Source organism: Pinus tabuliformis, chromosome 2_1 (assembly GCF_031772625.1).
Source record: "Pinus tabuliformis cultivar Carrire ecotype Pingquan chromosome 2_1, CPIR1, whole genome shotgun sequence".
In the NCBI taxonomy this organism is placed as follows: domain Eukaryota; kingdom Viridiplantae; phylum Streptophyta; class Pinopsida; order Pinales; family Pinaceae; genus Pinus; species Pinus tabuliformis.
The window spans coordinates 218,525,766-218,540,233 of NC_142299.1; positions in this window are offsets into that span (position 1 = coordinate 218,525,766).

The following is a 14,468-nucleotide window of genomic DNA, read 5'->3' on the forward strand; positions in this document are numbered from 1 at the left end:
TTTGAAAAAGAGTTCTAATGGTGTTTTTGTGCATGCTTGACTTGAAGGGTCATTTGTCTTAAAGGCATGTTTTGTGGCCTTGTTATCTAGTCCATCATTTGTATGCAGATGTAAGACATGGAGGTATTCACAATATGTGAAAATCTGTTTCTTTTGTTGAAGCAGGAGTTTAGGCCATCCAGTTGTTGTCTGTGTTTCTGTTGTTGTTAACAATTGTTGTTGACAGCTTTTCAAACAGGTACAAATGAGAGTTTTGTGGAGTAGGTGTACTTCACATTTGTTTGAGCCACCTTGGATCAATGATCAAGGCAGAGAAGTTCAAACTACCTTCTGTGACCATTTCAGCAGGAGTTCTGCAGGAAGGCAAGGAGGAAGGTAGTTCTTCCCAGGAGGACCAGCACATCCAGGAAGGAGAGTGGTCAAAGGCTTTGGTTCAGAGGCACTATGCAAGGCAAGTGTATGGAGGCTGAAAGAAGAGGGTGCTATTACTCTCATTTACTGTTCAAATCAGTATATCAGTCTTTTGGAGACCAAAAGTTCTTTTAGTGGGAAGGCGTGATCCAAAATGGATTTTGGATAGACTTCTAAGTCTAAGTGTTCCTCACAGAGGAAAATGAAAGTCCAAGGAAGTTCCTGGAAATAGCCCCATTGCAAAGATCTTTTCCTTCTGAATCTACTGCAACTTGAATGGGCTAAAATGGACTTAGGATGCAGAAGTTATCACAAAAAGAAGTTGCCCTTTATTCTTTGGAAAAAGAGGCAAAATCCCCTAAAATGGACAAAAAAACCCTTATAAAGGGAAATCGCATTGGAGGAGGTCCAAAAGGCAGACTTAAGCGGAAAGGGGAGAAACCCCCGATTGTTGATCCCCGACATATCCAATCGGAAGTAGGCTTGTGCATATAATATAAGGCAAGGACCCTGGGTCGATGCGATATTGCGATCACTGATATTGGTGGATCAGCGTCGGCGATGCCATGAGGCAAAGGACGGACCCCCGAGCCAACGCGACTTGCGATTGTGATATATCGCATCACAATGTCGCCTCGCAATGATGTAAAAGGGGTGATAACACCAGACTCATGGACTTTATAGGCGGAGTTCGATAAGTTTTGAGTTCCGGTAAAAGTGACTTTTCTATGTATTGGCGCATTTTGGCATGAAAACTGAAATACAAAGGAAAGATGCCCGAAGCGACCCAAGGTGGACCAGATGCGATATTAGGGTGATTTCGATATAATCTGAAGTCCAATAAAAAGGATTTTGTCGGGTTTTTGAATGTTTTCCCGTGTATTTGGGATCTCGCCCAATACATTAATGCGATGCAATATAACGCCTAATGGCGGACCCGATAGGGATTTTAGGGGCAATTGAATGGGATTTAAAGTCTGAAAATCACGCTTGATAGTGTATTTTGCAGACATTCTCTATGTGATGGGATTTTCTCAATTTTTGGGTTTTTGCCTATGAGAAGGCCCCGAAACCTCTGTAACCACTCCTGATCATCATGCCACACTGCAAGCAAGTGTTTTTACAGGCAATGATGAATTTTTAAGCCACTGAGCTGCAAAGCCAAGTGGTCAGTCTAACTGACAAGGAGCAGAGAAGCTGCAGAGTTGCAGAGGGATAATGAATCGCAGAGAAACGGCTGGGGTAGCCGAAAAGCCAGAAAAGTACCTCAAAGGAGGCAGAAGCAGGCAACACGGAGAGCAGAGAGTGAAAGAGCTAATGCACATAGCAGCTGAGGGAGTCTTTGGAGTCACTTGGAGGTCAAGTGAAAAGCCAGAGAGCTGAAAGTTGCAGAAAGTCGAGAGCTAAGAGCCAGAGCTGAGAGGCAAGAGCTAGAGCTAGAGCCGAGAGCTAAGAGCCAGAGCCAGAGCCAAGAGCCAGAGCCAGAGCCGAAAGCTCGAAAACTGAAAGCTTCAGAGCCAGGGATGAGATGGTGTTCCGAGCCCATTGTTTTGTGTAAAACAATGGAGTTGAGCCAAGAGCTTGTAAAAGGACTTTTCCATAATCCTAGAGAGCCTAGTCGAGTTGACTAGAACTCACAGAGACGTAGCCCAAGAGTTTTGGGTGAACTCCTAATTAAATTGCTATTCTGTGTAATTGTTTATTGTTGCACTATTTATTGCTATATGTATGTTATTTAAGCATAAACAACAAAATTTTAAAGCACATAAACAATAAAAAATAAACGCCAGCATAATTCTGCATTGGTTAATCATAAAGACTTGGGAATATTTAAGCTTTGGAAGTGGGAGGGGTTCTTGTAAGTTAGACCAGAAGCCTAAGTGCCCCATTTTCAGATCAGAAAGACTCCCAACTTGAAATTCCTAAGTTAACTAGGTCAACTTAACTTAGTTAACTATTACAAGTTGCTATGAGAAAATAATTACAATTTTAATTCAAGGACAAATTAAATTGGAATTTCTAGATTCTATTTTTAAACATTTATTGTTGCTATTTTCAATAGATCACTGATATGTACTAGTAGACTTGTAGTCTTGTAGTAGGCCAATGGCCCCATAGCTTGTAGCATTGTTTTTGGACTTTATAGGCCATTTAAAGCATCATTGTTTATGTATTTTGTCGATAATATGTATTGCACTCAGTGCCATTTTGAGAGATTCACCTTTACATGGTATATAGATGAGAAATTTTGCATATTTTGCCTCTATTGGTTCAAAATCATGGTTTTAAATCTAAAATATAGTTTTTTCATTAAAAATTGATTATTTCATGTATTTTATTTTTAAAATCGATTCATTGAGATCTAATTAGCCTTGGTTCGATCGGTTCTGGTTTGAAACCTGATTTATTAGGTGGATCAGTGTGGTCAGTGGTTTTGATTTTTAAAACTATGATATGGTTGCGAGGTAGGTCTCACGCTCTCCCATCCTAAGTTTGAATTCCAAATGAGACATTTGGCTTGTTGTGATATAGTTAAAAGAGTAAACGATCCTAAGAGTGGGAACACCCCCTCTCCCTCCCCAACTCTTAGTGGGTACGTTTCTGAATGTCTTAGTCTTTGCCAAATCATATCATAAGTTTGTTAGGTGCAAGCTTGTGCACTATTAACATTACCCTATGATTTATAGTGGCATTTAAGACCTCGTCCAAATAATCCTTACCAATTATCAAATCCCCTAAATCTTAAAAGAAAACAATAAACAAAACCAAATTAAAAAATTAAAAATAAATAAAAATAAAAATCTTTCCCCTGACCATTATAAATTTTTAATTAAAAAAACATAAAACTTAAAATAATAAAACAATTATAATTTTTTCGCTAAACCAACATAGAACTTAAAAGGATAGATAAAATTTCGAACCTAGATTTAAATTTTCATAATTAGTTTTATATATAAGAAATTTATTAAATAAATAATAAAATAAGAAAAGTAGTGATAATTCTAATGAGAGTTACATCCTATAATAAAGATTTATATCTAAAAATCTCTTTACTATATCAACGTAATTTAAAAATAAAAATAAAAAAATTTAAAAATTATATTAATGTGAATGTGTAATAAATTTCAAATTATATCATATATTTATTTAAATTAAATAATTTTTTAACTAAACAAACGTAAAAACTTAAAATGATAGGTGAAATTTTTAATCTAAATTTAAGTTCTTATAATTTCTTCAAAATATAAAAACAATTATTAGAAAAACATAGTAGTAATAACTGTAATAAGAGTTAAAAGATTACCATGTAAATTTTTTCTAGATAAATCACATCAGTTTTTGGATCAACGCGTTTCGAATCCCTATTGAGGTTCATTATTAAGAAAAAGATGACGATGAACCTTAGTAAGGGTTCGAAACGTGCCTATCTAAAAACTGATGTGATATATCTGGAAGAGTTTTACATTATAGTCACGAATCATATAAGCCTCCATTCTAAGTTAAAAGATTTACATTTTAAAAATCTTTTTGCAATTTTTATTAGGTCAATGATTTCTATTAAGTCAAGAAATATTTACATCATGAGGAGCATAGCTTCCAAAAACCATTGGTGTCACTCCTATAAGATTTGTTGGCCAACTGGTAGAGACAAAAATACACAGACAATAACAAGAGGAAACTAGATGACCGAACACTGACTGCCCAAGCGGCCCAAAATTGTCTAAGAAGCATAATCCAAACCATCTCCATCATTAAGCACCATATTACCCAGAGTCGAATAATTGGGAGCATCACCCTTAGGCTGGTGAAATACTTCATGTACATGTGACTCTATATGGGCCATTCTCCCTTCAAAGTTGTCTAGCCGGTCCTGGAGACGCTTTTTACCTCTGCGAAGGGAGACTAGACAGTCCAACATTTGCCTTTGATTATGTTGGAGATCATTCATGAATCCAATGATCTCATTTCAGTCATCATGTCTATCCCTGGCCAATTGTTCCACTACAACTATCAATTGATGAATTTGTGCTTCAAGCGAATCAAAAGGTGGTGGCAAATCGACATGCCTAAGGGAGAAGGCATTCTATTACTCTACTCCTCCCCGTCATCACATTGGTCCTCCAGATGCACCTTTCCCTATCCACAGGGCCTCACTCCTCTCCGGGCTTGACCAGGTTGACAATTCATAGTATCCCTGCTATAACACTTGCATGAGCCACACCACAGTCTCTGAGCCACACTTCGACTACCCAAACCAAAGAAGTACCCCAGTGACTAAGATGCCCGAGGAGCCGACACACCTGCACATTACTTAAACAACTTACAACCACTTCTTTCCCCACCACCACAATGATGCTCATCTAGAAACTCAGAGCGAGTCGATCACCAGTGCCAAGCTGCAAGATTGAACCACCAACGAAGAAATCCCCCTCCCATATCTTGACAGATACACCAACCCTGACTACAACAACCACCCACAACCACTGGAGAGAGAAAAGTATACTACTTCTAATCCAAGTCCGGGTGTGACGAAGGACCCTTCCAAGACCTTTTACTTTCGTGATGTGTTAAATTGCATTTTTAAAAGAACATAAATGAATACATGTGCATACTGTAAAGAAGAGGAACATGTCAATCATCAGCAACATAAAAACATAAGCGTTGATAATGGAGTTCGTCTAGGAGGGACTACGTCTCCGGGCCCCGGTGTCAAGATGGTTTAGGCCGCTGCATTAAGTGCTGTCAATAGTGATGATGTACATAAGAGGTGATGTCTCTATCATACAAGGAAAAATGCCCTCACATAGGAGTGGTTCCAAAAGATGTTCCACTACAGGAATTCTAAGTCAAAATACTCCTATCAATATGACACAAAACTCATGCACGATGAGCATCCCGCCAACATGGCATAAAAGGGATCTCAAAGCAAACATGCATGACGACAACATGAGTATCCCATCAACATACAACAAAGGGATCTCAAAACACAACATGACGAATCATGACAACAAGTACATCACATAGACGATTCCGCGTCACATCAAGCAGGAATCATGAAAATGAGTAAGAAATAGGATCCCACATCAAACATCAAGCAAGGACCTGTGCAGCACAATGCATAGCAAAAGAAGTACATGAACACTGCATATACCTCACAACCAAGGCCATCTGAAGAAGCGGATGTCAAACTGCTGAAGTTGTTCATGCCATCGATCTCATGGCATCGAATCACATGGAAATGGCTGCTCACACATGAATGTTGACACCTACATCCCACTTAGAAAAGTGGTTGAAGAATAGAATGAGAGAATGAGAAATCTAAACACACCATCATATTTATGACGTCGAATAGTGTAAAATCGATTGTCCAAAATCTGAATTCTGAGAAGTTGAGAATTTGGGGCTCAAGGAATCTTTTAGATTCCCCCTAGATTCCTCAAAGATTTTGCTCCATGGGTGGACTGGAAATCTGTAACCCCAAAGGCGAATCTGAATTTTCCATTGTGATCCCTAGGGAAAACCATGAAAAACGACTGTAAACTTGACTATATTCCGACATGGAGAAAAATTACCTCCTTAGGAAAATTGCAAGGATCATGGTTTCGCACCCTGTTTTGCAGCGATCATGGTTCCACCCTCATACTGAAAATGGACAAAAAATTCAGAACTCTAATGGAGACACGGACAACGCCATTGCGTTTGTGGCGTTGAGAAGTGTTGAAACCATATAAAATTTGTCAAATTTTGACAAAGTGAAATTTCACCCCTCCTGCAAAACATTGCCTTGAACTGCGTGCCAAAATTCTGCCTCATATGTCTCAAAATTCATTCCCGCTCCTGGTTCCTCCATCTGTCTCCATGCACTATGAAAATGAGTGTTTATATTAAATCCAGGCAGATTTCTCAATAAGTTAGTTGTGGCGCGTTGGTGGAAGATCCGGTTAATATGGAGGAGGTCAGGCGGTCAAACCCTGCCTCCTCCTTTTTTTATACCTCAAAATTTTAATTTTGAACAAGGGTCATGCTGGCCCACCTTAGGCGGCATGCCCACCTCACCTTCGCCGGCTCCGTCACTTTCCTTTAGGCGGTGGTTGGCGCGTGTTTCAGGATCGGGGCCATGCCCAAGGGTCGGCGCTACCCAACTTTGATGTGGTTGCATTATTCAATGGTCCCGTGGAGTGTTCCGTTATGAGGGTTGTGGGGTGGCAGGGTCATGGCCGCCCACCCTATCATATATATAGTATTAGTTACAATGGTTGAGGGAGGCGTGGGGTGGTGGGGGTGGTGGCCCATCACCTCCCTTAAGCCTGCCCAGTCATCAAAAAGTCAACCCAACTTTAACTGCTTCTAATTTTCTCATCCAGACTCGGATTAACGAACCGTTCACACCTCCGCGATCAGGACAACAAGATCTACGCTCTAGCCCTAGGTCGACATCATTCTGAACACTTTGATTTTTGAGCTTCCCTGAGTCCTCCTTGTCCCGTGTGTGTCTCTGGAGCCACCTGGATCGATCCTCCCCACTGAGGAGCTTTTGGTCCTCCAAAAGCCTGAAAAATAATCTGCAACTTTTCTGTACCTTGTCTACATCACAAGCGTCCTGAAAAGGTCTCGCTTCCATCTCCTTCACCTTTGTTCTTCGGAGCCTTAAGCGACGAGCGAAACCTGATACCTCTGCAACCTGTAGTACATTGTTTTGCAAATTACATGCTTGAATTTTATGACCAACTAATGACCCAAACGTCCCACACTTGCCACGAGTTTATAACACATACTCGGTGGTCAAGTTTACAACAAGATGGACGCAATACCTTAGCAATGAAAACAAGGCCAATATATCATTGTTGCTTCAAAAAGTGATGGAAAACACATCATCACTGCAACACATGATTAACAATAATACGACCATATACTATTGTTTTGCATTGACAAGTGATGGAAACACGACATCACTTTCACAATTTATCGTGCTACTCAAAATAAGACCAGACATCATTGTTGCTGAACAAGTGATGGAGAACATCATCACTTTTACATTTTAAAATGCAACAAATGATTTACAAGAGCACGACCATGAAACGACAACATGTCTAGAAACCATGCAAAATTTTAGGGGCGAATTTTCGCCCTTGGGCTAAAACAAGGGGTTTTATATTTTTATTGGGCGAATATTTTGTATCATAGTACATTGTTACAAATTGCCTCAAATTTATTTTATAAAAAAATTAGGTGTGGAGGTTAGCCCACTTTATTTTAAGGGAAAGGGTAAAAAAGGTAAATTTAGTCCTTGAAATTAGGGGTTACAATCTTCTATTCACCCTCATTTTCAAGAAAATATATTTATGATAGTTATAAATAAAAATATAAGTAAGGTATGGTAAATAAATAAAAGCTCTTTTTATACTTACTCCAAAGGTATGGTAAATAAATAAAAATACAAATAAACTAGAGGTATGGTAAATAAATAAAACCTCTTTTTATATTTAGTCCATAACCCTCTTTCTATTTAAAAAGGCTAAAAAACGAGGTTTCATTTAAGTGAATCCTATGAGCCAAATACCATATTTATAAAAGTGGTATGGTAAATTAATAAAAATATAAATAAAGGAGAAGTATGGTAAATAAATAAAACATTTTTTTAATATTTACTCCATATGTCACCTTATATTTATGAACATGCAAGCGTGTAAATAAATAAAAATATAAATAAAGTGGAGGTATTGTAAATAAATAAAAATATAAATAAACTATAAGTATGGTAAATAAATAAAACCTCTTTCTATATTTAGTCCATAACTCTCTTTCTATTTAAAAAGGCTCAAAAGAGAGGTTTTATTTCATTGAATCCTATGGGCCAAATACCATATCTATAAAAAATGTATGGTAAATTAATAAAAATATAAATAAATGAGAGGCATGGTAAATAAATAAAAATATTTTATATTTACTCCATAAGCCACCTTATATTTACAAACACTAAAAAAATGTGTTATATTTAGGTGAAGCCTATGGGCCAAATTATTATTAATACCATGCAAAAAAACATTATTAACCATAATATTAATATTAATAAAAATAAAGATGGCACATGGTATTGACCCATGTCATTCACATGGAATGCAACCTATTTAAAGGGGGGAATTAAACTAGCATACATTCATCTTTACTCTCGATCAAATATCGTGATATGCAAACTAACATAGAGTGAAAAAATATTTGATCCCTCTCGAGGCTTGGTAGATCAAGAGTAAAAATGGATCTTGTAATTTAATGTCACTTAAACATTTTAACTTGGTTAAAATAAAAATCAATTATTAATTTTATTAATTTTTATAAATTACTAATAGTAGTTTTTAAGCTCCAGGTTTATGATAACCCATGGTAATACCATGGTATTCATGTGAGCATAGACTATTTAAAGGGGAAATTCTATTAGCTTAGATCCATCTTAATTCCGGGTCTACCAAGTGCTGGGAGGGATAAATAGATTTCATCCCTCTAAGAGTGGTAGATGTGGAGTTAAGATGGATATAGGTTGGTTTTATTGATAATGAAGATATTAAATGGACTTAGGAAATTATATTGTAAAAAAAATCTTAAGGTGAATGGTTAAAGTTACATTTAGTCACTTTACAAAATTTAGTAAAAAATACTGATATCTCCATTAAAATTGGTTTTTCTGATTTAACAAAAAAATAAAATTAAAACAATGAAATCTTAACTCTTTCCGCATCACCCTCGCAGAATAAAGATAGTCGCTGCCCAGATTTCCCACCATTTTTCAAACATTCTCAATATGATATCTTCATGAAAAAAGTTAAGGTACTGATCTTGGATTAGCTGTTTGAAAAATATGCTGGTTTGTACAACCTTTCATCTTCTCTGCCATTCTTAGTTTGTCGTAATGATCTATAGGGGTTAGGTCACTGCACCATATTGTCCTAAAAGGCGGAGATTGTGCACCAAAAAGGAAATTAATCAACATGTTACAACGCTGTTAAAAATGGTATGAAGCTAGTGAATTATGCTAATAAGAAATTTAGATTGGAAGAGAAGTAATTAAATTTTATTATTTAATTGAAGATTTCCAATTAAAATAATAATAAATCTACATTTATATATTTATATATTGATTGGAAGGTTTATGACAACGGTCACTTATTTCCATTAGATCCCCTTCAGGCCTTTGGGATACCTACTACTTCATTATATTATATAGTTGGGGCTTGCTACTTGTTGGCGTGTTGGGGTAAACAAACTTGATGAGGTTGTTGTTGTTGTTGTTGTTTTTTTTTTTTTTTTTTTAATCTCGCAGTTGGAGTCTATAGAATAAGAAAGAAATTTGATAGCTTGGAAAAAGTGGTAGCTTGACAAAAGTGGTAGAGAAAACATTAATCTCTCCTACCATGACAAACATGGCCACTAAAACTTGCAACATTGTTTGTAGGAAGTGAAAATTATGTTTCTTTTTTCCAAACATGTATGTTAGTATATTACAGTTTAATGAATATGTTTTATTATTATCATATATGGTTTCATACTTTAACAAAACATTCGCCAAGACTTCACAATGTTTTATTATTCAGTGAAAGATTTTCCAAGATCTTACAAGATTTTATAATTCAATGAAAGATTCGCCATGACTTTACAAGATAATATAATCTGGTGAGAGATTTGCCAAATATATATATATATATATATATATACATATTATATTAGTGATAAAATCGCCTCCCATTTTTCCTATGTATCATGGGGATTCACCCATTTATTATACATATAAATTTAGGGTGGTTCTTAAAATTTTCCCTGCTAGAAACCATTTTTCACTTAACAATGTGAATGGGTCGCCTTCTTGTGGCGATTTTGCTTGTCGAACAATTGTTTCACCTGGTTCATGCACCGACGCTTTTTCTTTAAGGAGTTGCTCTGGATGGAGCCTCCAACAAGTGGCTCTTTGATGACCATTTTTGTCAACATGACTGCAATACATCTTCTTCCTCCAGATTTTCTTAACCTGTTTCTTTACCTGCTGTTGAGAGGGTCTTTCATGCCTCATCCTTTTGTGTGCTGCCATTCTTTTCCAACACTTAGAAAATGTATGGTTATGTAATCCACAAAAGGTACATGTTCTTTGATTCCATGATTTACGTTCATCATTAACAACATGATTACAATCGAAATGATCATTCGAATGTTGGGAGTGGTTATACCTTCCCTTGTTGTCTCTGATGTTAGTATGGCGATGAGAGCTTGCCTCAGCTCCCTCCCTGTAATGGACACTGCCGTGGGATGATGGGAATGTGTTCCCATCATTCTCTTTCCTTGACGATTTCATCGATGTCTCAGACGACTGTGACACCTTCGAGCACTCTCCTTTAGTGTATCTCGAGCTTGCAAATCGATGTTCGTGCACAACCTCCAAAGGTTGAGTTATGCCTTGGTTATGAACACCAACTTCTTCCTCCTCGTGCCTCATCCTTGTAAGGAGTCTCATGTTTGTCCCTGTAATTGGGATCTCCAAATCTCCAACAGAACTCATACTATGTGAAGATGAAATCGAAAGGAAATCAACATCTTTTACCTCCTCTGTCAATTTGGAAAGAACTGTTGATGGCTTCTCATCCTCTGTTGTTGGTGGTTCACTAGCTGTCGCGGCGCATTCCCCAACTTCTTTTCTGACATACCCAAGTCTTGTTCGACGCAATAATTCCTCCACTTTAATGGGGTTGACAATGCCTTGGCCATTAACGCCCAAGCCCTTTCCTTCATACCCCATTTTCTTTAATAGTTTGGAGCCAATTCCTGTGGTATGATTTTCAAAAACAACGAAATCATCATCAGGACACATACATGAAGATGGAGAACTACTTTGTACCTCGCATGGGTCACGCTGCAGCTTTTCCAAGGCCTCGCCCTTTGCTTGCAGTTGTCGTAGCAAACTTTGTTTTTCCTCTTTCTCTTCACGTAGACACACCTTTAATTCCGCGTTCTCTGTTTGAATATTTTGGTTGTTGTGCTTCAGTTCTTCTAGGGCCTCTTCCATGGCTTGCAACTGAAGCTGCAATCGCTCCTTTTCCTCTGTCTCTTTCTGTAGAGTTTCATACATTATTTCCACTCTCTTGGAAATGTTAAGCATGGTCTCGTACATCGCTTTTTCATCCTCTGTTGTTGCACGTTCCATTGTTCACGCTGCAATTCACATCAACGCAAAGACCGCTCTGAAACCACTTGATCCAAGTTCAGGTGTGACAAAGGACCCTTCCAAGACCTTTTACATTCGTGATGTGTTAAATTGCATTTTTAAAAGAACATAAATGAATACATGTGCATACTGTAAAGAAGAGGAACATGTCAATCATCAGCAACATAAAAACATAAGTGTTGATAATGGAGTTCATCCAGGAAGGACTACGTCTCCGGGCCCTGGTGTCAAGACGGTGTAGGTCGTTGCATTAAGTGCTGTCAATAGTGATGATGTACATAAGAGGTGATGTCGCTATCATACAAGGAAAAATGCCCTCACGCAAGAGTGGCTCCAAAAGATGTTCCACTACAGGAACTCTCAGCCAAAAGACTCCTATCAACATGACACAAAACTCATGCACAATGAGCATCCCACCAACATGGCATCAAAGGGATCTCAAAGCAAACATGCATGACGACAACATGAGTATCCCATCAACATACAACAAAGGGATCTCAAAACACAACATGATGAATCACAACAACAAGTACATCACATAGACGATTCCGCGTCACATCAAGCAGGAATCATGAAAATGAGTAAGAAACAAGATCCCACATCAAACATCAAGCAAGGACCTGTGCAGCACAATTCATAGCAAAAGAAGTACATGAACACTGCATATACCTCACAACCAAGGCCATCTAAAGAAGCAGATGTCAAACTGCTGAAGTTGTTCGTGCCATCGATCTCACGACATCGAATCTCATGGAAATGGCTGCTCGCACATGAATTCTGACACCTACATCCCACTTAGAAAAGTGGCTGAAGAATACAATGAGAGAATGAGAAATTTGAATGCACCATCAGATTTATGACGTCGAATAGTGCAAAATCGACTGTCTAAAATATGAATTCTGAGAAGTTGAGAATCTGGGGCTTAATGAATCTTTTAGATTCCCCCTAGATTCCTCAAAGATTCTGCTCCATGGGTGGACCGGAAATCTGTAACTCCAAAGGCGAATTTGACTTCGCCATTGTGATCCCTGTGGAAAACCATGAAAAACGACTATAAACTTGACTATATTTTGACATGGAGAAAAATTACCTCCTTAGGAAAATTGCAAGGATCATGGTTCCGCTCCTTGTTTTGCAGCAATCATAGTTCCACCCTCACACTGAAAATGGCCAAAAAATGTAGAACTATGATGGAGATATGGACATCACTGTTGCGTTCGTGGCATCAAGAAGTGTTGAAACCATATAAAATTTGTCAAATTCTGACAAAGTGAAATTTCACCCCTCTTGCAAAAAACTGTCTCGAACTGCGTGCCAAAACTCTGCCTCCATTGTCTCGAAATTCATGCTTGCTCCTGGTTCCTCCATCTGTCTCCACGCACTATGCAAATGAGTGTTTATATTAAATCCAGGCGGATTTCTCAATAAGTTAGTTGTGGCGCGTTGGTGGAAGATGCGATAAATATGAAGGAGGTTGGGCGGTCAAACCCGTCTCTTCCTTTTTTTATACCTCATCATTTTAATTTTGAACAAGGGTCGTGCTGGCCCACCTTGTGCGGCACGCCCACCCCACCTTCGCCGGCTCCGTCACTTTCCTTTAGGCAGTGGTTGGCGCATGTTTCGGGATCGGGTCCATGCCCCAAGGGTCGGCCCTACCCAACTCCGTTGCGGTTATGTTATTCAATGGTCCCGTGGAGTGTTCCGTTATGAGGGTTTTGGGGTGGCGGGGTCATGGCCACCCACCCCACCATATATACATGATTAGTTACGATGGTTGAGGGAGGCGTGGAGTGGTGGGGGTGGTGGATCACCACCTCCCCTTATATATATATATATATATATATATATATATATATATATATATGTTTTTAATAACAAATGCACATTTTTTTAAATTCGAATTTTTAGCCATAAGAGACAATTTAACGACCCCACAATTTCACCCAGAATTCGGCCCAGGTTGGCTGGAATCCGGTGGCCGGAAAAAGTCCAATTTGTGGCCTCCTTAAGTCTGCGCAGTCATAAAAAAGTCAACCCAACTTTGACTGCTTCTAACTTTCTCATCCGGACTCGGATTAACGAACTGTTCGCACCTCCGCGATCAGGACGACGAGATATATGCTATGGTCTTGGGTCGACATCATTCTGAACACTTTGATTTTTGAGCTTCCCTGAGTCCTCTTTGTCTTGTGTGTGTCTCTGGAGCCACCTGGATCATCTTCCAACCCTTAAACACTATGAAATGACTGAGGCCAGGGGCCAACACAAGACCAGTCACACACCACCTGAGAGCAATTAGCATGCGAAATGGTGCCCTCGACTTGACTCGGTGACCCTCCTCTCACTCTTATAGGAATACTAAAACTCACCCTCCCAAACACAAAAATAGAGACAGAAAACATAGGCTAACTGTAACCGGGGAAACTCTCGGCCCCAAGACAAAGATTTTCCAAACAAACACCCCTTAATCAACTAACCAATTGCTACAAAGTGTTGAATGCACCCCGAAGAACACCCAACTTCCACCATAGCTGAAACCAAATAAGGCATACCAAATATTGAAATCAACAAAGAATTGACCAGAGAAAATTACCTGTTCGAACTTAGTGGACACAACGTCGAGACTCAAACGAAAGACTGACCCAACTATCCAAACCTCTGCGCACCAAAATTGTGTGAAATTCCTCTTGATCACAACAACACTACACGAACCTAGGTCCAAATGGCACTCCGAGTCACCACTTAAGCTAACATTGTTCCATATCGCCATCCCATAAAACAAGCAAATACCACCCTCAATCCAGGAGCAAAATATAACTTAACAACAAAGCCACCCTTCACATGTGAATAA